Source organism: Lagopus muta, chromosome 7 (assembly GCF_023343835.1).
Source record: "Lagopus muta isolate bLagMut1 chromosome 7, bLagMut1 primary, whole genome shotgun sequence".
Classification (NCBI taxonomy): Eukaryota; Metazoa; Chordata; class Aves; order Galliformes; family Phasianidae; genus Lagopus; species Lagopus muta.
The window spans coordinates 32,075,418-32,100,538 of record NC_064439.1 but is presented as its reverse complement, the minus strand read 5'-3'; the positions used below and the strand labels follow the sequence as shown (position 1 = coordinate 32,100,538).

Below are 25,121 nucleotides of genomic sequence, written 5' to 3'. Positions count from 1 at the left end.
CAGACAGTAAAAAAAGGACTAGATTTGCATGCAGACAGGGCTGCAAACTCACAGCTGGCCTAGCTGATGGGAGATAAAAGATTTCTGAGGAAGATCTGAGAAAATACCTCCAAGGACTAGAAAATAAGAATCCTAGTAATTGCATCTTAAAATTCATGATCTTGTCTCTACATACCTCTATCTGTATGATGTGCGCTTGAGCATTTACTTCAGTATTACTCATGCGTATCCCAACAGAAAATGGAACTGGTCTGAAATGATCAGCTACACGGACACACGTGAGCATAGATACAGCCAGGTAATGGAAAAGCTGATAAGTTAGGTAAGATTTAGGAAGAAATATGGCCAAAATGCAACAAATTATTCTCAGTTAGCATTCAGTTAATGTTTTGGTGCATTGTTCTTAACGTGTTCCTCATTAAACTTTTGCTAGCTGTGCCTGATATTTGTAACAAGTTCTCTGCAGCTGAGATGGAAGGTAATGATCTGCACATACAAACTGTGCTCTGTGACTTAAATGAAAGGAATAGGAGGGAGAGCTACAAAGTTTATTTCACCTCATTGCTACATTCCTGGCTCAGGAGGATGACTGGTGGAAGCTGGAAGATTCCCTCTGGTCCTTACAGTGGAGTTGGGCTGATTCAGTTTACAGTCTGCACATTCTGGGACAGATATTTTCCTACCATAGAGTCGCTGAGGTCTACATATCAAAAAGTACTTCTAAACTGGATAGGAAAAAGCCTCCTGAGTTTCTTACTTTGGACTCAGTCTCATCAAACTGACAAAGTGACCTTGCATACACATTATCCAAAATGATGCGTATACCATGTTGTTCCCAGTTCAAAGAAAAGCAATCTGCTTTAAAAATAAAATGGTAGAAATTGGTAATTTAACGGCATGTAGCAAGCAGTTTTCAGCTTTCCCTGCTGTGAATCAAGTCTGTGTCTTCCTGTCTTAATCAGGATTTTATTTAAATGTTACATTGTGCCACACGAAACAAAATTGGCAACTCATTCTCTTGCAAAGGGCTTCACTGTCTGTGGGTTCAGCTTGAAGCCTCTCAGCAGTGTTGGCAGAACTGTATTTTGCAGCCGTGACATGAGAGGACTGGGCTCATCCCAGTGCTGGATGAGAAGGGCAAAGGAAGGGCTGGAAGGAAGGAGAGTCCTCAAAAGCCAAACTTGTCCCTCTTAGAGCACTAGGGTGGGACATCTGCCACATTCCCGAGCTTGAATTTCCAGGGCTCTGCTGTAGGTAAAGCAGGGCTATTTTGCTGTTTCTACCCGTCATCTGCCCGAGGCAACTGTTGACTTTGCCAGCAGCAGTGCCAGCTGTGGTTGTTAGCTCGTCACATTGAATGCAGTGTGGAAGGCAGACCAAATTGAGAAGCCACTCTCAGCCACAGTGGGAGAGAGATTTTGACTGGCAATGTGCCTTTGAAACTGCTAGTTTCCCCCAGTGAAAGGCTGGCTGTACTTGTTTTACTACTTTATGCGGGTATTAATTCCCCCTACTGCAGCACCACTGTGAAATGTGTGTCTTGACTTTGAACTTAAAGATCAGGATAAATTTTCCACCTCATCAGAGTCTGACTTACGTTGAGTAGGGCAAAAGGGAAGGAGACAGCATTAGTTTGACCCTGGATGTAATTTAGATCTACTGAAAGTGTCAGTCCATGGGTCTGTCATGCCCTCTCCTTGACAATCAGCCTTCCTATTGCACAAACATCACTCTTGCCTCTCAGCTATTCCTTGCCTGTTGCCGTCTCCCCTCCTGGATGGAAGCTTCCACTGCCCATTGCTTATTGTGAAGGTAAGGCTTGAATGAAGCAGAATTTGAATTCAAGAATTTCCATGGCTTACCCACATTTGAGGAATGTGGCATTATGCAACCTTTTATTGGTTCTTACTCTTGCAACTTGCTGTTTTCAGATGCCAGTAAGAAAAGCCTGTCCTTGTCCTATACTGGTTGAAGTGGCTTTGTTGAGTTAGGACTGCATCAGCTTAACCAATACGATGTCCTAATCTTGAATGTGTGTACAAATTCTCAAATGAAATACAGAAAGTGCATGCAGTAACCTTGGGTGAGGCTTGCCAGTGTTACCAGAGAGGGGTAACAGTGCTTCCTTGGGGCCAGTGTAGCCTGGAGATACTGGAATAATGCAGCGGCCTCTGTGGCATCAGTTGTTTTGAATGCTTCAGATGAATGTCTGGCCTCCAGCTCTTCCAGTCAGCTCTCACTGGAGTGGTTTAGGGCAAGAAAGAATGACCCAAAGTGGGTGCTGAATATATAGATCCTTCCTAAAGCTCTGGTATCACTTGCTATCAGTGCAGGTAAGATGCATGGCTTGCCCTTAGGCTAGTGACTGCTGTGTCTTAGGAGCATTCTGAAGGTCAGAATTTTTTTGGAAGCAATCAGGTTGCTGCTGCTCTGGGGGCAGTCTGCAGGGAACTGCTGATCCTTCCTCCATGAACAACTCTTTGCCTTATAAAGTATTCTGTGATGAACATTTGAAACTCTTAGTTATGTTCTTAAATACATAGGTTAAAGTAGTAATCATATCTAATCACTGAAGGGAATAATTAGACACTTCTTGATGTCAGATGACCATAGCACAGTAATACCCGTCTTGTCACATTTTATTGTCCAGTGACACGATGAAGGTTTTGAAGATAATTGAATGGCAGGCATTCACTAGCACAGCCTGTGATTAAATGAGCAAATAGCCTAACAAGCATGGTCAGGTACTGTGTGCATTTCAGCTGTTCATTTTGCTGAAGGCCAACAATTTATGCTACACCCAGTGGCTACTGACTCTCTTCAGACCAGGTACATGCAATAAAACTGGAATGTTAATGGAGCTGACTGCAAGGCCTTAAAGGAACTGTGTTCTTGCAGGTATTGGCTATGCCTTATTCTAAGCTGTTTCACTCTTGAATTTTAATTTAAACCAGACTAGTTGAAATGCTTATGGGAAGGAATTAATAAAATAGGCAACATGTTTTGACACATACTGAACATCCTCATTTCAAAGTGGAATCCATCTCTCATATTTTCCTGCAGGCAAGATGACGTAGCAAATATTTTAAAGTAATGCCTGTGGCCTATGAGAGAGGCACTGCACTAATAAATGTGGAAGAATGCCAGCTCTGTGGAAATATTGACAGGTCTGGTGTAAAATTCAGTTTTTCCAATACCACTCCAACTAAACAGAATGAATGGGATGTTAGACTCTCAGGGCCTGTGGCTGCAGGTATATTACTCACTAAACACCTTCCCAGCTATACAGTTAAGGGGCAAAGGCCGATGTTCTGCTTAAAACCACAAGCCTACCAGCACTTCTTCTGCAGCAGGTAAGCTTCTTGCTACCTGCAGTATTAATTATTCATTATGTAAATAAATATTTTTATAATCTGTCCTGCTCCTCAATAACCAAAGTAGGCATCCTTCAAAATTGGGAACATCTCAAGGAGTAACTCCTCAGGAAATTGTTTAAATGTTATCTGTCTAAGCTCAGTTTCCCAAAGGTATTTATGGTGTAACTCTTCTGTGGCTAAATTTCCACCCAGGGCAGAAGGAAGCCAAATGCCCCTAAAGGATTTAGGTTTCCAGATATCATTCTGAATTTGACCTCTAGCATCTGTAAAGTCTCCTGTTGAGTGGCATAAAATGTTTCCTGCTCTCTAGAGATTAAGCATATTGGCTATCTACACTAATCCCCATCTGTCAAAGGAAAAAAAAAGAGAGACAGAGCGCTGAGACCAGTAGCTGGAAAACAAGTGTCTCTCCAGCATAACACACACTCACTGGACCTTCAAGCCAAGCTATGTTTGGAGGTTTGCCACATCTTCTGTTTTCTCATGGACTGGATGTTGACAGCAGTTGAGATCCTCATATTGCCCAGACTCTCCTGACATGAGAACTGTACAGTGATTACAGATTAAGGGTGTTGGTTACATCTGTTTCAAGGCTGCTCCGCTCTCTCTGCTAACAAGCTGAACTGCCCCAGGCCAGTTCCCTGTTGTTTGTGGCTCTCCTACCTTTTCTCACACTTACTCACGAGGCAAAGCACAGATACTTGTTCTGCATGGAGCCTGGCTGCCGAGCATATCCTTAGCAGCTCATGTCACCAGCTGGATCAGCTGGATTAGCAGACTAGGCTCTTGCAATGGATCCTCAGCCTTGGCAATAATGGCAGGAGGGACAGATATAGTCACTGTGAGTTTTGGATATGATTAAATGCATGCAGGCTTAGGAGTGCATGGCCCGCACAAGTCCATGTTTGATAGCTTTTGCCTGATGTTTTGACTTTTAATCTCCCCTGAACATGATGGGGTCTATATTTTCACTGAAATTACACAGCCTTCTTGTACATATCCCCTTTCTAAAATTAAAATGAATAAAGAGACATCAGAAGCCTACACTCTTGCCCCTATCAAATGAGGGCATGAAGCAAAAAATAGAAAAGCAAGTGAATGAAGTTTAGAAAAATATGAAAGCAGAAGTAATGTGGGAACCTACGGAGAGAAAATAGTATATGGAAGCTAATGATAAGTATGTAGGGTTATTCTTACATGAACCATTTATCTTTTTAAATACATTTAAAAAATAAAAACACCAAAAACTTGTAGGAAAGAGAAATCTACCTTGTGGCACAACCCAAAGGAGAGGAGAGCCCAGTAGGAGGGCCAGAAGCAGTTAACAGTGGTGCTCCACAGTCAGGTTTTGTAGCGTCAGCTTCTTTCTGCCTCTTCTTGCGTTGTGTTTTGATAGCACTCCTGCAGAGAGGAGCAGAGTGCTGGTCAAGGAGGGGCTCACATACCTCCTGTGAGCTTCTCAGAGTACATTGTCACTGCAGCCCACTTGTCATCCGGTATTACATTTGGGATGAAAGAAATGAGCCATTTAAGTGAACTTTTTCCATCTTTTCAACTCTCACTTTATTCGGGCCATCACAGCCAGGCAATATTGAGTTCTACACTCAGGAATATAATCTGTAGAAATCTTCTGTCCAATGGTAGTACCGGGACGTTTAACTGGGGCTTAATTTTGGGAACTCACTAGATGCCTGCTTATTTTAGCCTTGTTCTCTCCTGCACAGGATTAGAGTGCCTCTGCTGTCAAAATTACTAATAGACCCCTCAGGCAGAAACTGCTTCTCCTGTAATGATATGTACTGTACTACTTCACATCTGGAGTGCTGCAGGGCCACTCTTTTGGCTAACTCTCACTTTGTGGGGAAAGAGATGGAAAAATGACTGTCTTTGCTGGTACATCTTCAACATACTTTAGTTCAGTTTACATTAAATACCCAGGAGTGAGGACAGAATGACAGCTACTTTACTGTGTGAGCTGCCCAAAGGTAGACTCTGTTAATACAGAAGTTAGACAGTGTGACAGATAGATGGGAGATAAGCAAAAGGCTATTATCCCAAGGTAAAGTTATTTCAACATACTGCCAATAACCCCTACATATAATTTGGATGAGAGGTGGGAAAGGCATGACTTCAGCTGAGATCCTTTGACTGCCATCTACACCTTTCAGTGAGGCTCTGACACTCTATCAAAGACTGAGGGAAAAAAGAAAGATCAGTCTTTATATTCTGGGCAGATGTCCAATAAGAAACTCTAGCAGAAGATTAAAGTCTTTAACATGAAAGAGAGATCTAGCGCAATGTGTAATATCTAGCAGTTCTAAAAATAAGCACGTTTGTCAAGTCTGTAACAATCAGGCTGATTGCTAGCTTTGACAGCATGACATGCAGCTTGCAATCTGGCACAGAGTAAAAATGTTATTCAAATGTCTCCACAGTCAGGCTGGCCTTTGCATTTAGTGGGAAGAGACTGTATGGCTGTCCTGGCTGCATGCACTTAGCTCCTCTCCCAGCTCATGACAACCCAGTTCCCAATGGTATGGGGAAGGTCTAGAAAGGCACTTTCTAAGGTGTACTAAAAAAATATCCCTGCCTGATCATGAGGGTCTGAATAGAGGCTTCTGATTGTCCCTGGCATGTCTGTGGGAGCATCACACATTGAGATTGAATTGTACAGACTGCTGCTGGGAGAAGGATAAGCCAAGAGAAATGATGGTTCTTCAGCAAACAGTGTCAGAGCTGGGTCTAGGACCTCCCTGTGCCCCTAGACATTGAGAACAGCTAATGGGTCAGAGAAAGGGCTATGCACAGAGGATGAGACTGTGTGTGCTGACTGATTTCGCAGGGTCTTCTGAACTCCTCTGTGAGTAGGAAAGGAGCATTATACCATTTGCAAAAAATAGGGATGGGATTTGGGAAGGAAGAAAACTGAGGGGGAAAAGCTGTGTAACTTGACTGTAGTTGCAGAATGAACTAATGTACAAAGTAGGATTCACATACAGAATTGCTCTTTTCTGGTGAAGGAGAACTAAATATAAGCCCAAGACACTGGAGAACCTGCCAGTTCGTGCTCCGCGAGCAGCCTTATGTTTATGGTCAGAAATCTGAGCAGTGGCCCTCAAAGTATTTCAGTTTGCTTTCTGGAAGGGAGCTGCTGTCTTTGGGCTGCATGGGGTCCCTAAATGTCAGTGCTCTGCTCCTGAGTCAACACAACACTTCTCTGAGCAAGGTGCCGGTGCACAGGCATCCCTCCTGCAGACACTGAGCCCCAGCCAGGGGTGGACTGAGACCAAAAACGAACTACATGCCCTAATAAGGGAGCCCCAAAACAGCGGGCATTTGTTCTGTCAGAGAGGTATGATTGGCTCACTTTGATCTTCAAAGGAAAAAGATTTTAAAAACTCACTTCAGCTTTCATCTGTTCCTTACTGGGGACGAAATGGGGCAGTCAGTTGTTTCCATGAGCCCAAGACCAGCAGCAAAATCTCTGGGTTTGAAATTCCAACATCCCATTCCCCGTCTCTCCTGGCTAACCTTCCTATGCACCCCGTGAGTTCCACACTTGTAAACTGTTTCTTTCATTTCCAGGTGTCCTTCTGATCCTCTCCAATGCATGGGATATTTTTTTCTGCTTATTTTTTCTTTCCATGAAACCAGAAACTAAAATCTCAATGTGAACTTAGTATTAACCATCCTTAACCTTGTTTTAGGCCAGAAGAACGGCCACATGAATTACAAAGCTGATTTTCTACAGCACCTCATTAAAATCCTGGACAACTGAATGCAGATGCTCACATGACCAGAACTGCAGACATTTGCAACTCTCCACATTCATAAAATTCTGAAATACTTTATTAAAACACTGCAGCTCCACCCACTCCCAAAGATACCTCTGGGGTTTGTGAGCCTGAGGAAAGAAAGCATCAGGCAACAGAACTATTTCTGGTTCTGGCAGGCATCCTCTGATAACAAATAGTGGCTTTGATTCCTGTAGCTCTTTTGCTTCTTTTAAATGCAGAACCTTTGACTGCATACTTTCTTCCTGAGGCTAAGTGATGATTCATATTCATTACTGCACATCACCTTCTGCAGCAAGTATCTTCTCATGCTCTCTTCCTGAGAAAATAAAACGCAACCTTTGTTTTCTGGGGCAGGTCCTGTTTTTATGTAAATTGACTGAGTTGGGAAAAATACAAACGTTTTAGGCAAATACGGTCAGGGAGGGCTGGCTTAGTGTCTCACTGTTTGTCCCCAGGGCTAGAATGAATGGGGAACACCCAGTTTCACTTAGAGGTGGGACAACAGAGTAAATTCATGTGATCCTTAACTGTTTCTCTGCCAATTCACAAGGCCATTGCTTGGGTGTTGAGAGCACATCCATCTCTGATGGATCTACAGGGAATTGCTCTATACTTGTTATAGGGAGGGGTGTTGGATATACTGGGTCTATTACACAGTCTGAAGTAGTTCAGAAAGTTTACGTGATGAGAAATGACCTTGTGGTAGCATTTTTGAATGAGAACTGGGAAAGTGTTCCCATACAAAAACATGTCCAAAATGTTTCTGGTTTCTGGGAAAGCCTTGTCCAATTCATCTTTATAAGGTAAGGAATTAGATAAATAGCTATAATTTACCCTTTCACTCACCCGTAAATGTGAAATGCAATTCCTTACCTCCTTGACCCTAAAAAGATACATCTGGGTTTAATGACTCTAATTCAGATGGTATTTTACCCACAGACTGTTGGTGACGGCAGCATTTCTCGCATGGCAGGGTAAGGGTTTGTTACCCTGGGAGAGCAAATCCTAACCCATACCTAGGAACAAATCCAACACCAGTTTAGCTGTTCTTCAGCAATCTGCCTCAGTGTCCAAGTACTTGAGCATTGCTGATTGAATCTCCCACCAATGATGTGCTTTTTGGGATCACAGCTGTTACCCTAGGCTCACCAGCAGGACTGGCATATGAAGCTTTCAGGAGAGAAAGAAGGATCCTGTTCTCTGCCAGTTTCAACACTGCTGTGCGATGTGTTGGAAGCAGCAAATCATGTCCAGAAACCACCTAAACTGGAAAAATAGCCAAACCTTTTGTGAGAGTGGTTCACACTTTCAGCTGAGCAAAGGCACTAATATTTCCACAGTACGTTATTTCTGACATGTAAAAATGTCTGGCTTGATAAAAATTCAGTAAAACCTGGCTTTATTACAGTTAGGATGAATTTCATAGATGATTTCAATGGAGCTAGAATTTTACCTTGGGCATACAGACTGGCTAATTAGCTATAAAAATTTACCTATTCAAACTTACTCCAAAACGCTCTTGTAGACAGGTTTATGAAATGAGATGTAAGATCATATTGCCAGTTTGAGTTGAGTCATATGCTGAAAGCTCTTTCAAATTTAAGGCATGATACTTGGGAATAGGATGACAGCCCCTACCATTCCACTCTTTAGTAGCACATAATAGAGCAAGTGCCACCTGTTACAAGAACTGTCAGCACTCTGTTCAGTGGAAGGGCGATTGAACAATCAAAAACACTTGTCTGATCCACTCAGGATTTATGCTGACGTGCTTCTGAGTTCATTTTATTTTTTGAACTTTCAGAAAGCATATAAACATGAACGCATCTACCTACATCAGTTATCTTTGCCTCTGAGATGGCAAATCTATTTTGCTTTTTTTGTATTTTTCCTTGCAAATGTTTTATTCTGTTTCTACTTACTAAACTGCTTCCACCATAATATTTCCCTTAATCATCTCTTTCATACACCACATCACTGAGCTCCCCCGCTGCATGTACAGATGATGGGGTAGGTACTGCAGGTAATTCCTTCCCAAAAAAATGCCAGAGAAGGGCACCTCCTTCCAAACAATCCTGCTTATCTTCACAAGAAACTGCCTTAGCTTAAGGAGAGTATTTTTTCTCTTACTTACAAACAAATTTCCCCAAAGGCTTTCTGAATTGTGCCAGATGAAACCTATTTGTTAGGATACTCAGCACAATTACCATACAACATCTGTTTTGTTATGATATTTCCCTTAGATACAATCAATTCACTGTAGCTGCTTAGACCCAAGGACTTGCTTCACTTCTTAAGTTTTGAGCCTGTTTAAATAGGCATTAAAGTGAAGCAAACTGGAAATCACAGCATTTGATTGGGTTCCAGTGAGCAGCCCAGGAGTTTGTGCTGAAAACTGAGGAGACAGCAGAGATGCATTCCTCCCCATCCCAAGCATGCTTGGAGAGAGGAGGATGGCTGAAATGCAAGGGGTAGAAGAGGCTGCTATTTAAGCCATGATCTTCCAAAGACTTTCAAGCAGGTGAACTTGTAGGGCTAACTAGAACTTCCCTGAGTCCTCAGTTTCCAGTCTAACTCTGAGCTACTTGCTGGAATCTGATCAGAAGGCCAGTCTATGTCTATACCATCAAACCACAGTGCTTTGGACAAATTCTAAGCCCTAGTTGCCTCTGTTTGTCCTCTCCAGAGAGGCCTCTTGCAGTTTTGCTTTGATGCATGCAAGCCAGCCCTTCAGGGGAGGAGTGGAGGTGGGGAAGGTGCTGGTGGGCAGCCCATGTCTTCCCTGCATGTACAGGTCCAGTGCCAGGAGGCCTTTGATGTGGGGATGCGATCAGTGCTTCCACCCTTTTGGGCACTTCTGAAGACAAGGAAGATATCTTAAAGGGAATTTTCCCTTGCAGTTTAGTCCATTGATCCTTGTGATGTGTGTGAGGGAGGCAGGACATGCATCCATCACTGTGTGTCCTCTGCCATGCATCTCTGTGAAGACCCTGCCTTCATCTTCTCCATAAAGTATCCCATAGGTTCTGCCAGGCTGCACTTATGTCCTCCCAGAGCTGCCTCTTCCCCATGCTGAATCTCCTTGCTGGGAAAATCACAGAATCACAGAACTGTAGGGGTTGGAAGGGACCTCCAGAGATCATCAAGTGCAATCTCCCTGCCAGAGCAAGCTCCCTGGCCATCTCAGCAGACCCCTGCTGAACTTCCTCTAGCTTGTGCATTTCTTTTATTATGGACTCCAACACAGAACTACATGTGTCACTTGTGGTTTTTTTTTTTTTTGCCACTTCAGTTTGATTTATATTGTACAGATACATAAAATCTTCTGTTTGGTTGAATTTTTTTAAGAATCAGAAAGCTTCAAAGTTACTTCCAGGATGATGACTTATTTTCCCAAAAGTTTACTGAATCCCTCTGGGAAAACTCTATCAAAATGCTGGATTTCTGCATGCAGTTGTTTTTCAATTACCAAAAAAAAAAAAAAGAAAAAAAAGCTTACATGTAAAGATGTGTCAGTGCAAAAGCTGATGAAGCTGAAGAAGTTGTTATATTAAGGTTGAGTTCTCTGAGGGGATGGATTCTTATATCATAGAAACTGGCATGTCAATGAGCCACAGACTGCAGCTGACAAGCTGATCCTGAATAAAATCTAGCAACTCAGAAAGTATAAATGGATTCAAAAAACAATTAGGAAAAAAAATCATGAAGAAAAAGCCATGAAGAATAATTCCATTAAAAATGATGTGTGTATAGCCTTCTGCTTAGGATGTCCTTATAGTATGGATTGCTGGATATTGTACTGAATAAAAATATGCTTGTCCTTATATGATACTGTTCCCCAAACATTTGGTGCTGGACTCCAGCTAGCAAGGCTGGGCAGGACTATGTGGATCAATCCTTGGTCTGGCAGAGACCTGTCACTGAGTTCTCACTTCCTCATAGCATGCAAGCCATCATCAGTCACACGGCTCTTACCTACATAGCAGAGGCTACTGTACTTCCCTGATTTTCAAAGGAAGTCATGCATAGCTTTATTTACATACATCTTGTAAAATACAGTCTGTGGGACGTAAAGTATGGCTGTGCTCAACTTCTGTAAAAATATCAATTTAAGACATCCCAACTGATATCAGTCACTAAGAAAAATGCATTTAAATGTCTATGCTCTAACTTGTTTTTGTACAAGAAATCACATGCTACTGATGCACATCTTGTTTTGAACTGCAGACTTCAGACTTTTTCCTCCCTGCAAGGCATACTGAGCTACCACTGCTGAGCAGTGTGGAGGTTTTAGCAGGCACAGTTCGCAAAGAACCCCCTGGAAATCTCATCAGTGTGTCAAGACTGATGTTATTGATGTATATGGGGAGACTTCTCATTCCATCCCCTGCTGCTCCTTTAGAAACCCAGAGGATTGTTAACATGGTTAGAGAGAGTTCATGAACTCTGCTCTGTATGAATGCAAAGTATCTGGAACATTGATATGGAAGTGGGGACTCTCTTGCCTTTGTTTCTATTCATGTTCCCTTACATAATATTTTAATGATTAAGAACCAGATTTAGCCCTCTGATATGCCTGCTGACCCCTCTGAAGTCACCGGCTGTTACCAAACACAGAATTGAATCCTGAGTCTTGTAAAAATGAGGTGATAAAAATCCCAGCTCTCTTAACTTTGTAGAACTTTGAAAGAAAACTACCCCTTTTAGCTTCTGTCATGTATTATTATTCTACAAAAAAGAGGAAAAGGAGCTTAAAATACACAGTACAACCCCATGGATCTGGCTTTCATAATGGAGGCATAAGCATAGGGTAAGTTCCTTATTAGTTTTTCCACTGGCAAGTGAAGGTGGAGGAAAACTCTATGAAGGTTCTCTTTCAGCATCCTCAAGGACACAGAGGCTTCTTTTAACAGCCAAAGGTTCAACAGCAGGAGCTGATCTGTGCCTTCAGGAAGTATGCTGTAACATCAGAAATTTTCCAGGAATGTCAAATTTCTCATTGAGCCACTGGTGCAGTGTGAATCACTGAGGTGATCACGAGGTGTGACACAAAGCAGGGAGATGCAACAGTCTAAGTCTCACTTGAGATAAACCAGACTTTTTACTGGACTAGATCTGATCCCCAGCCTGCTATTGGCTGCATCTGCTGCCTCCTCTACCTCTCTGGAGAGGTTCTACAGATCTTGGTAGGTTGGACCCAACTCTTCCCCTGCAGCATGCTCCCACCTCTCCAGTTTGGCCTCCATACTGGCTGGGAACTCCTGACAGGGAGGCATGTCGATGGTATCACCATGCAGACACTTCCCCAGCTGCCCGTATACAGGGCACTGCTGGAATTCCCCTTCCTCCTTTTCTAAACTTAACTTTCTCTTTTTGACAGCATGGACTCTTTTATAGTCAGTGGGCCGAATTCTGAGGAGTATAAAATGGATTTAGCTTGCACAAAAAAGGGCATCTTGCACCATGTTCTGAACTTGAATTTCCTGGTACACTAAAGTTAAAGGGTGAATTACAAAGTGTATGATAGCTGCTAAATAACTTTAAATGCAGTTATAACTAATAAAATGTTTACAGCTAGCACGTAATTAAGAGAACTGCTTGATATGGCTCCAGGCTGGTAGGTCACTTAGGGAGAGTGCATACATACAGTGGCAGTGTATGGGAACTGTTGAGTCATGGCCTGACCCACTGATTGACCACCTGAGGCAAGCATTGAGTCAGCCATGGAGCACAGGTGAAGGCGATTCAGCTGTGTGACCAGAAGGGGTAGAGCCTGGCTGCACCTCTCCTAGACCCCCATTTAAGGGCTGACTGCCATGGGAGGAGGGTCTCTTTCTGGACATCCCTTCTCTGTGGAGTTTTCTACTGTAAGCTTGGATATGGGTGAGCCTTTCATTTGTTTTTGATTGTCTCCTTCTACCATGATAATCTTTTTAAGTATGGTACCTGTAAGGTACCATTCTAACTGCACCGCTCTTCTGACTGTATGTTTGTTAACTGTACAGGCAGCAATGTAGTTTTCATCAAGTGTTTGTTCTGAACAGTAGCTGGAAGCACATGGAATAACTTTTAGAAGACAATGAGATGGTGCTCAGACGTGGGGAAAGCAAGTGTCTTTGGCTGTTCTCAGCTTCCTAATGGTAATCACTTCTGGCAATTAAGAGAAAACTCTGCAAAGGCAAGGTAGGCATTTCTATAGCATCTCTACTTCTTGAATAGTAATAAGTACATGCCTCTGAGCCCCTCTATTGATCCTTACGTCACATTCTTTGTGTGGCTGGACTCTCCTGGTCCATGCTGGCACACTGGCCAGAAGAGAGTCCTTCAGTTGCAGGCAGCTTTCATTTAGTGCACAACTGAGTAAATCCAGTGGGCCATCTCTAACTTACCTTCTCATTTCGCTGGCTTGCTTCATGTACTTAAGTACAGAGGAATTATGCTAAAAGATTCTGTTTGAGGCTGAGATCACATGCAGTGATTTCAGATGTGATGGCTGATGAAAATGTTAGATGATGTGACACGATACATTCTCTCTGTAGTAAGAGAAAAAGAGAAATCTATAGATAACTTTAGACACAGTAATTTGCTCAAACTAGGTGTTAAAATAGCAACAGGTCTACCATCACCACCAAAGCTCCAAGCCCATGACTCACTTTGTAATTGAAGCCTGGCTAAAAATACAGTCTTTCTTCACCTGCAAAGCCTGTAGCCAGATGGATGCTGAGCAATATGCTTGCCATTTTTGATTAGCCCTGCCTTCAGATAAGTCATAACACTTTTCTATTTTTATTCTTGTTTTAGTAGACATTTATTTAGTGACAAAATCTCTTGCAGTGTAAACTTACCTGTCTCCAACAGAAATAAAACACATTTCAGTCAGCTACGTTTTGCCACTAGACATAACATTGCTCTGCTTATACTATCAGTGGTCTTGTCATTTTTTTCCTGGAGTGTTGTATGATACTTTGCTTCTGGGTCCTGCTATAACAAGTAAGGTCAGGAATTTCCTTCTCAGTGAAGCCTTCATTGCTGATGGCTGTATTGACATGGAGATGATGGCTAAGGTTAATGTGTATTAAAGGCACAGTGGACTGCTGAGATTGGTGATAATCATTCCCGAAATGTTTAATGTAATCTCATTTTTTTCATTGTTTTGTCAAGAAAGCACATGTTTTGTTGGAATTATTGTAATTTCAAGACTTCAGGATTTAACTTAGCTTTTAGGCATGAGAGTACACATGCTGACTCTTGAAGTTCTTTGTTGTGTCCAGATTCTCTTAACTTGGCAGAATAAGTAGAAAAGGCATCACAGTCATGTTAATGGCTGATCATTGCTACCCTCCATTATGATTAACTTAAAGAATGTGAGACATTCTCTTATGTGACTGCAGTGTCCCTGGCTCAGGTGTAGTTTTGGGTGTGGATTAGTTCTTTGAAGTAACATAGTTGGTCTCTATGCATTCTCCCCGTGTCTCAGATGGGGAGCAGACGGTACATTTGCTCCTTCAGTTGGAATATAAATAACTATTTCTGTTTTTGATTCACAAACGAGAATGGATCCCAGGTTATTCATCAGTTGTTCTAGAGTAATTCTTAAATGCAATGTTGTGTTCACCCACTTCATCCTTCTTTCTGTTTGGATGAGAATCATCCTTTCAATACATTTGAGGTAGGACCTCCAGAAAACCTTTCTTTTACTAGATTCTAGACGTTCTGTGATCAGCAAATAAAGGAGGAAAGAAAAACTCTAGTTGTTCTATCACTGAAACCACAATTATTATATTGCAAAATTTAAATTGGATGGATAGAAAGTCCAATGGCTTGGAACTTTGAAACATAACTTTCACACTGTTTTTTCAGTTCATTTTCTCGTAAGTAATTCTCAGAAGGTGGCTTCATTTTCTTGCCAAGAGCTATCTCTTAATGAAAGACACTTTCTTCAAAATAACATAGATCCCCTGAAACCTTTGTTTATTTGTAAACAAAACATCTGAGTATGCTTGCACATTATTATGGATGGCTGTCACTCATGTTTCATTCCAGTGGAATTACTGGTGAAACTATGACTAATAAAATTGGTTGTGAATCAAAATTCAATAACGGCAAAGTTAATTACGTGTTTGCAAGAGTATAAACTTACAGCTTGATCAATATGTAAATTCTGACCTTCAATGGTCTTTTCAGCCTCCTTTTAAGCTTTTAGTCTTGCAAAGATTAACTTAACTGCCCAGAACTTCATTTCATGAAGTTTCCAGCATATGAGAATAAGAACTTTCCAATGGTAAGATTGTATTTTTCAGAATTTTTAAAATTACAAATGTTATAGATGCTGTAAGCATTAATTCATCTGAGTAGAGGTATTAAACTAACACATAATTACTCTAACGAGAACAGCTAATCAGCATTTTATATATACTTTTTGATTAACTATTCTGTCATAGCATGGTTGTACAGGGCTCCTATCTGAACTGGAGCTTTGTGTAATGAATAGTTGTAGAATCGAAGCATTTATGAAGTTGTTTGTTCTCCCAAGATCTGCCAGAATATCCTTTGTGTCAGTGGTCCTCTTTCCCTGCCTGAACAACTCCTTTTTGTCTGGCTTTCCTGAAGTGGATGCAAGGACACCAGAATGCTTGTGTTTTATACTGTCTCTCCCAGAGAACCTATTTCTTTTGCAGATCAAATAGGCCTATTACTCTCTACAGTTCATATTGCTGTGGGTTCCGATAAACTGGACACATCCTTTATTTGGGACGATTAAGAAAAAACATGTTTTTGGACACTGGTTTAGCTCTAATCTGACTTTAGCATGACATGTTATTTGAACAATTTGCATGATACTGACAGTTGCACCACAACAATTCACTGTACATTGTTTCTAGGACATCCATCATTTTAAGGAAATCAGTATGTTTGCTTGGTTAGTTTTGTGTGTTATATTTATGTATGTTCTCAGAGCCAATATGGAATTACAGTAACTGGAATAGAAAGTGAAGTAAGTCCTAGCTCAGACATGATTATATCCTACCATGTAATATGAGTCTCTGCTCTGTCTGGAGGAGCTGTGGTTACAAAGAAAACCACAAAACCAAAGCAATTGGATGCTTACTAGTGTGTTTAGATTGAATGGTTTCTGCAGAAGGATGTATGTTTCTCCTGTTCAGCACTAAGACAAATCTTAGGCACTGAAGAAGATTGCTTGATGGCCACAGAAAGGACTGCATTATTTTAAAACAACTGAACTTCATTCAGTACTGCCTAACAAATTCCCTAAGGAAGATCACATCTCTGATTGGGAAATTTGAATTGTATGGCTTACCTAACTGCAGCTTTCCCTCTGGAGCCTCCCTCTGTGACTGAATGTCCCACTGTTTTGAGAATCATCAGCAAGTCTTATGTGTTCCTCTTCTGCTTTATGGTTAGCTTTGCTAAGTGCAAGAGGAGAGGAACTCCTAGATACTTTAGATGGCCATGGAAAAATAATTTATCTCCTGATCAAACCAACATTCTCTGATATTATCCGTTTATAGATACTATTACCTGGGAGCTTCTATATACTTCATGCAACCCATTCCTTGATTTCTGTCTTATTAGGACTGCGGAATCACTGAAGAGAACAATAATAAAAAAAAAGCTGTAATTTACTTTAGTGTGAGTAGTCATTTCAGGCCTGACAAAAGTGGGAATAATGTACATGAACAGTGTTTTCAGTGTATGAAATTAGAATGTTATATCACGCAATCATTGAAGGCATTTTGTAATAGCATGAGATGCTCTTTAGGAGGAGGCCTGATCTTCCCCAGTCCTGAGCATCTCTTTTCCTCAGCATGGACAAGCTGGGAATCAGAGTACCCAACCACATGCACAAAGACCTTGGTATCCTGTGGAGCTGTATTACTGCTTGTTGAAAGGGGGAACTATTACTGAAATACAAGATTCTGTGTGTGTAATTTGCATGATATTTGCTAAAGACAACTTAGCAATATATAATGAATATATAAGTTACCCTTGTTGATGTGACTTAATTATAATGCTAAAACAGAAGTGGGTGGAAAGTGTCAGGCAATGAACAAGAAGCGAACCTAGCGAGAATTACTTGGTCATTGAAATCTAAAAGTCAGGAAGGTTTCGATCTTTGGGCTCACCTATAATTTGTGCACCATAAATGTGGACTGAAGTCGTTAGGGACTTTGTAATGACAGTGCTGTCTATAACAGTATCATCAAGCAAGACATTGGCATAAATCATTGGCACTTTGCAAAGTGTCACTTCTGTCAACCTCCCAGTGATGTGATCTTTAGTCTTTCAAATCTATAGACTGGCATTTGGATCAGCTAAGCACCTAACATCCTGTCTTGCATATTAAAGCTGCTTTAGCCGATATCTAAATGCTGAAGTAATGCCTGTTTAAAAATATTTTTAAATGATTTGCATAATATAATCCCACTACTTTAAAGCTTCCCTTTAGGGCATAACAGTACAATCTGTCCTCCTCTGAATTCAAAACAACCTTAATCAATAATAATAACAAAAAAAGCTATTAATTGAAGCAAGAAGCCCTGAAAAATAACTAGATGGATGCTAAGCAAAATCAAATACTCAAATAAGCACAATTTATATAATAGTTATAAACAAATGTTATGAAGATTAAAGCTTTTCAATTTGAAATAATTTCAGATGATATACAGGCTTGTTATGGTTTGGAATTGTGCTTATATGGATTGATATAAATAAAATATAAGAAATTTAACAAAGGCTGAGAGTGGACAGCAAGCAAGGAAATGTCTTCCATCCCTCCATTGAACCTCAACAGTAGAACTCAGTAATACTGCACCTCTCTGGACAACAGTGAAATCCAATCAGAAGTATGTTTTCCATGGTTGGGTTTTTAGAGCTGATGTGTAGACAAACATGAAAAGCAAGCAGCACTGGCTGTATTTCTGGTGCTTGACAACTGTAAGTATGATTGATAAATTGTCAGAAGATCCCTGTTGTGATCTTCTTTCATACCTGTTGAATCAAGAACAATTAATTGACAAGTACAGATGCTATCACAATGTCTGCTTGGAGCTACCAAGAAGCGTGTGCAGAAGTTGGAGGTGTTCTTTCGACTGCACTGAGAAGTATATTCACTTCATTCTACTTTTCTTCTTCCTCAAGCTATTACAGTTTGAGGTTGAATCTTTTTATGAAGTTTTGGAAGGATTTTCTTTCGAATTATGAATATTTTTGTTGAGGGCACTTCAAGAACCTGTTTTGCAGTCTGTGCTAAAAACGTTGCAATGAATGGACAAAGCCATCTTTGCTATGACTACAAATATATGTAGCTCAATGAAAGTCCAAAATTTTATAATCCTCTGGACTAACCCTAGTCAAGAAGTGTTGCATCTCTTAAACTACAGGTCTTTGAAACAGGTTAGATTAGAAGAGTAGATTTTATTTTCTTGCCCACTAGCATCTGGAGTTTTCTGGAATACTTCTAGAACGCCTATAATATGTTGCAAAAACACAGTATTGTTTTCAGTAAAGTTAAGTGTCTTCTCCTTTGCTGGAAAAATTGGAGAGGTTGAATGGAGGTCAATGAAACATAGCAATTTAATTAACGCTAAATATCTTTGGACTCAGTCTTAATATTAAGAAAGACATATGGCCTATTTGGAAAGATATGTTATAGCTGTTCAGACTTCACAAAGACCTTACAGAATTCTGGTGCAAGTAGCTGTACAGGCTCATTTGTCAGAAAATAAACAAACCTAGAATTGTTATTTGGAGTGCTATGATGTATGTAAGGTTTGCGATGGACTGAAGCCCTGTTCTTCTATGTTATCTAGCATATATATAATATAATATTTATAAACAAAAATAATGTTATGCTAATATAAATACATAATGTAAATATATATTATATAGCATAACATTATTTTGGTTCATAAATACATCACAGCAAAAGTGGACAGTAGAAGAATAGCAGCACTCATGTAAAAACTTTGTAACAGTGGGAATCACAGATGAATGACTTTGCAGACTGATTCTACTGTGGTTTTGATCACATAATGTAATAAATGAGTGACTTAGCCAGGTTGTATTGATAAACTTGAAGCAAAATGGATGCAAGTGGACATGTTATAAACAAGTGTGCTCAGAATTTAAAGATTTATGCCTGTTTTTTGGCATAAAAGTGGACATATTTTTGCAGATATGTTGAAATCTTCAGTGTGTAATTTGGAAAACCATTTTTACAGGTAAGAACAAAAGTCTACATTAAATGCCCTTAATGATCAAAAGTGCAAGTGAAATGTGATTTCTTATTTAAAATGCTAGGAGATATTTTAGAATTAACTTGAAATATATTAAGAGCTTCATTCATCATCCACCTGAAACTCAGAGAAACCCCTGTCCCACCTTTGCTATTTAAAGCTAACGAATTCATAGCGCATCTCCTAGGTTTTCTACTGTTTAAGCTATGTAATGGTGAAGTCATAACTTCTAAAAAGATTAGAAAGAAAGACTGAACTAATATTTACATTTCTGCTTACCTAATCTTATTTGTCGAAGCTCAAAAAATATCTATTTCTGTTTATATGATCTTTTTCTACTGTGAATTATGTTAAGTGATGAGAGAATGTGTGTACTTAAAGGGATAAAGAAAAAGAACTACATGGACAGTTTCTATCAAATGTCTTGCTAGCAATTGGAATGAAAAGAAGAAACTATCAGCACTGAAATTAATGGTTGTCCTTTAATGGGCTTTAAAGGCATTAGGACTGTCTTCTCCACCATGCCAGCCACAGTAAGAAAAACAATTGCACAAGTCAAACTAGATTCAAGGGTATTCTAGCAAATAAAGGAAATACAGTAGTGTAACCCCATTTCTGGTACCATTGTAGCTAAATGTTATCTAAACAGCAGCAAAAGGGGAACTCATTAGGTTTCATGTTTAAAATTTCATTACAATGAATAAATTCACTGCATCCAAAGCAGGGGCAGAAAAGTGGTCTCAGCAGGAAAAAAGTCTCCCTTGATACTCCATTTCTTCCTTACAGCAGGCTCAGCATTCAAGGAGCTGAATAATTTCACCCAGAGCTGAGGTCATTGAGCTAAATTTTCTGCCCTTGTACAAAGTCATTGTAGGGTAATTCTGATGAAGCCAGTTAACTTAGGCCAGTGGGAAAACAAAACAAAAACAACAACAAACAAACAGTTGAAATGAGAATGGATCTGTCACAAGAACAGGTGAAAATGCTCAGCAACACGCTACATATACCATATATTTTGTAGTATGGATTTTTCACAGAATATCAGGTGGGGCAATAAGATTGAGGGAAACCCATCTTCCCTTCTGATTTAAATACTACCTAGCAAATTCTCTCTTCTTAGCAGAGAATATTGTTTTTCCTTCATATATGAGGAGCAACAGATCAAATCAAATTTAGCAGTTCAAGTGTGCTATGATCTGTACAGTGGAGGAGAATAGGAGATCCATACCTAATGACAGTTGCTCCGTGCCTAGATAAAATACCCTTAACATCAATTCTGTGCAGGGGGCTGCTAAGTGGCAGGATAGTCTTATATCACCATGGGCTTAAATTTCATCGGGCAACTCTGAATCTCTGTAATGCTCAGATGTTCAAGTCCTCTCCATAATATCCCGTCTGTCTGCAGACAGTTTCAGTCATGAATTGGACATACCTGAGAAAACGGCTGCTTTCTCTGACTCAAAAACCCTGAATATATTTGTTGTTCTTTCTCCAGTTTGCTTCTCCTCACTTTTGTTACCTATGCTAAGAATACAATGAGATTTCCTGCATTTCCTTTCCTTTTTTCCAAGCACTGCTGATGGTTTTTCCATATTCTCTGCTCTTCTGACTTGCTCAATTCCTTTCTGCTGCCTTCTGCAAGAGATTGGAGAAGCAGCAGCAATCTGTTTCCAACACTAGTTTGGCTGGTCTGGAAGAAGACAATATTAATTCATAACTTCCCCAAGTTGTAGGCATAACATCTAGACTGAGGGTAGGGTAGCTGTAGGGGTTTATTGCATAGCTGTAGGTAATAAATGCTAAGAGGTCAGGCATTAAGGTGGCTAATTTAACATGTGATCGTGCTGCTTTTGTCTTCTGGGAGTTTCACAGGGGACCAGGCATTGAGTTCTTACTGATTTTCAGGAAATTGGTCTGACTTTCCCAGGACCTTTGAAAATATTTATTATTTAGGCAAGTCTTAAAATTTTACCAGCTCCAATTCAAGGATTTATTGCTTTACTTATGATTTACCTGAGAGACTGATGACCTGGGATACAGCACACATGAACTAGTCAGTCACAGTTAAGTGCTGGGATATTAATGGAAGATAGCTGTAGCAAAATAGCATCTTCTTATCTCTTCTATTCCTCTATCACCATCAAAATATTTCTTCTCACTACGTTTTGTAAGGATCTCTCACCTGACATGAATTTTGTAACTAGTATTATTTGTGGTGCTCTGTGTTTCAGTCCCTCTGTAGAATTCGCCAACATAGCAAAAAATGATTCAAGCCTGAAAGTCACTACTTGTTTATACCTTTTTGCGCAACAGCACTGCGTAGTCTGCACTGGTTGTGCTTTCAAGGTGGTACTGCTATTAATTGACCAGCCCAACTTGTCAGTGGTAAACTGAGTTTCAAACTGCAGTGGTGACATTCTCAGGGTTGACACTTCTGATGATGAAGTAAATGCCTTTCATCTGCTCATTGTCAGCAGAATAATGCAAGAGAGTGATTTAAATCTGCGCCAATATAGTTTTAAATTATAAGCTCACAATTCTGACCCTTGCTTTTTTAAAAATGCCAAGTGTGCGTGTGTTTCTTTCAGTCTTCAGAATTTTTTGCAGGAAATGTTTTTCTACCTTTACTTCAAGTATTAGTTACCTTCACATCTGGTATCTGGGAAAGGAGCTCAAATATTTGCATCTTCAATAACTTATCAGAAAACGTGTAAAAATACTCAAAGGCAACATGCTCCACTGTTACTTGCAGGCTTACGATGACAGTGTGTATCAAACACTCAACACATATCTAGGCAGCAGCTAAAGTTCAGCTACTCAACTTTAACCTTCAAGAGGAGGTCAACAGGAAAAGGGAAGTGTGTTACAGCTCACGCTGATGTTAAGTGAGATCCTTCAATGGGGCTTGAACTCCTACTCAAGATATCAGCAAGCGGTCCAAGTGCCTTCGAGTGCAAGTCGAGCTTGTTACAGAGCACTGGAGGAGTCATAAAAGTTCTACATCAAAGATGCAGATACCATATGAGTTTTATCCAAGAGATCTTTCACCACCTATCTGACACCAGCTTCCAATCTGAGACAATGGCAAGGAATACTTCGAGCTATGTCTCATTATGGGGCATGCAGAATGCTATTGATTAGTCTTCCTCTGGCTTCACAAATGCTTTATAATTCCTTGTTCCATTAAATCAACACTAGAAATGTGAGATTTTGAAACAAAAGCTCTGTGAAATGCTCTCAGAGATGAAAATCCTCTATTTTTATCGAGTGGTCTTTCATTTGGGATCTTTTCTATATTGGTAAAAACAAAGGAACTTCACTTTGGAGCCTTACCAGACCAAATCACAAAATCTACAATTTTACTGGCTGTAAGATACCTTGAACTTTAGAGACTAATTTTAAACTTCATAGATATGAAAGGCTTCATCTTCAAGTGTGGCAAAAAAAAAAAAAAAAAGGCACATGAAAGAGAATGGCATGGATAACAAAAATCCCCTAGTATTTGTTGATCATTGCTTAAAGTTCAAAGCACATGAAAGGGACCAACCAGCAAAGGACCATGGGGATCACATTTTATTCATCTCTGAATGAGAGGGGAGAATGTACCAAGGAAGTGAAGAAATCCAGATAAATTGAGGGGAAATGGAGCAATAAAATTCAAAATAATGATAATTTGCATAAACTCAGGTGTTTTACAGTTGGTGGGAAAGAGAAGCTAAAACCACACAACAAAAGGCACGGGGAGGATACAAAAGGAGCGTGGGACAATGGTTTTCATGGCATTGGCCACATAGACTTTAACTTCTAGAACAAGACCAATGAAAAAAAGTCCTACGGAGACACCAGTCACCAGTTTGGATATCTTTGTATTGTTCCTACGATAAAGGATAGAGAAGGGGTATGTAGCTCAAATCTGTTTTCTCTCTTAACTTCTGGGAGGTTTTAAGATACTACTCTGCAGAAATGCAGACGAACAGAAGAGCAGCACAATTCATACGGAAAGAACTGTACCTTCATTCTTGTTTTTTTTTCAACTGTTATTTTTTCTTACATGTTCTCTTTGCATTGTTTTTTGCTGAGATGAATTTACTCATCAAGCCATGCTGACCACCCTCTAATGAAAGCTGTGCTGCCATCACCTAGCAGTCTGAGCTGAACAAGCCGTGCAACAGCGATTCTGACCCTATGACAAATTTGTTCTCACTCAAGGATGGTGTTGCATATGGCGCTGTTGTTTCCTGGTGAATCTGCATGCTCTGCTCCCTCTGCAGTATTCATTAACACAAGTCACTTGTACAGTAAATATTTATTTAACTTTAAGATTTATATAGTGTCTTTCCCTATAGCATCTAGGTGGTATTTGCAGAAATTAAAAACATAAGTTATATGAAGCTTTCAATAATGTTTTGCATTAAACTGCTACTGTTGTCAGAAATAAATCAGCCATATTGTCATGAAATGAAATAAACCTAACAAAACCCAAACAAGCAAAAGTACAAAATCAATCAACCAAAAGCTAACCATATAAATGTGGCTTGCATAAATACAAGCAAGAGAGATTGGCTATCAGCTGCATCTCTGAAATACCTAGACGTGAATAAAAGCAGGCATCATTAATCTGCATTGATTGCTCTTGTTTGCCATGCAGGGCTTCCTATCTGACCCAAACACTAGCTGGAAGCCATATTGCTAACATTATTTGTAGGGAAATGTGTTTTTGCAGCCGAGCCAAAGTAAGAGGTGAGCAATCACAATAGCTTCGAGGTTTAGGAATGTGAGAGATGAGTATTTTTCTCCAGCAGCAAAGGCAGCTCAAGGGGCTCCAGCCCTTGCCTCAACCTCCTTGTTCATTTCCTCCTTTGTCTCTCTGTTCATCACTCCATCAGCTGCAAAAGAGCAACTGTTAGTGCTGCTTTGCTATGTGCCTAATTGTGAGTTGTTCTAGATTGAATTCTTCCAAAAGCACTGTTAACAAATAAAATCAGAAAGAACAAGTCATTGCACTGACAAGGGTTTGGACGCAACCTCACAAATAGCTAAAACAGTGCTATTGAGAGACCACTGACCTCTGGGAAAGCTCTTCAGCCAGAGAGAAAGTTTGTGTAACCACACACTCAGGAATATTGCTCATCTCTGGGGATGGGCTTTTCTTGAGACATTTTGGATGCTTGGGAAAATGCTTCCAAGGTCCCCAAAAGCCTGGAGCTGACTCTGTTCACTACAGTTGTTCATCCATAGAGCTGCTAGAGCTGCCTATGTAGTGCTATTTTAATCACTGTGCTCAACCCTTTCTGTGTCGGGCTGCAATGCTCAATACACTGTATGGCAGAACACATAGCCGACTAACTTGATATATCCAAGCTGCAACGGGTAATTGGTTTGCTTTTTTCATGCATTGTTTCTAAGGGTTTTCTTTATCAATGGCTATCTCCCTTAGTAAAATCTAGAAGAACGAGCCTAAGTCTGCCACAGTGCTTCAAGCTGAGCTGCTCCTTTTGAAAGGCAGCCAGTTCATGAGGTGCCTACACGAAAAGCCACATACTCCAAAATGCTGGCTAGTCTTAGATCACTTTCTGTTCGAAGATCTATGTTTATCTATGAAAGATAGATAGAAATGAAAGTTTATCCAAGATCTATGAAATGTTTTACCATTTCACCACCTGATTACCTAAGTTCTGAAGTGTGCTGGG

At 40.3% G+C, this 25,121-nt stretch overlaps 1 long non-coding RNA gene across 2 annotated transcripts; it reads left to right on the top strand.

The window, feature by feature from the left end:
- The first annotated feature begins 12,946 nt into the window (after positions 1-12,946).
- Positions 12,947-24,815, top strand: LOC125695923 (uncharacterized). 2 transcript variants are annotated; one of them, XR_007378103.1, is made up of 3 exons: positions 12,947-13,057; positions 13,180-13,357; positions 22,184-24,815. It is a non-coding gene; the product is annotated as an uncharacterized LOC125695923 (long non-coding RNA). The 2 variants fall into 2 exon arrangements; XR_007378104.1 differs by having other exon boundaries at positions 12,995-13,057; positions 13,219-13,357.
- Positions 24,816-25,121: the final 306 nt, after the last annotated feature.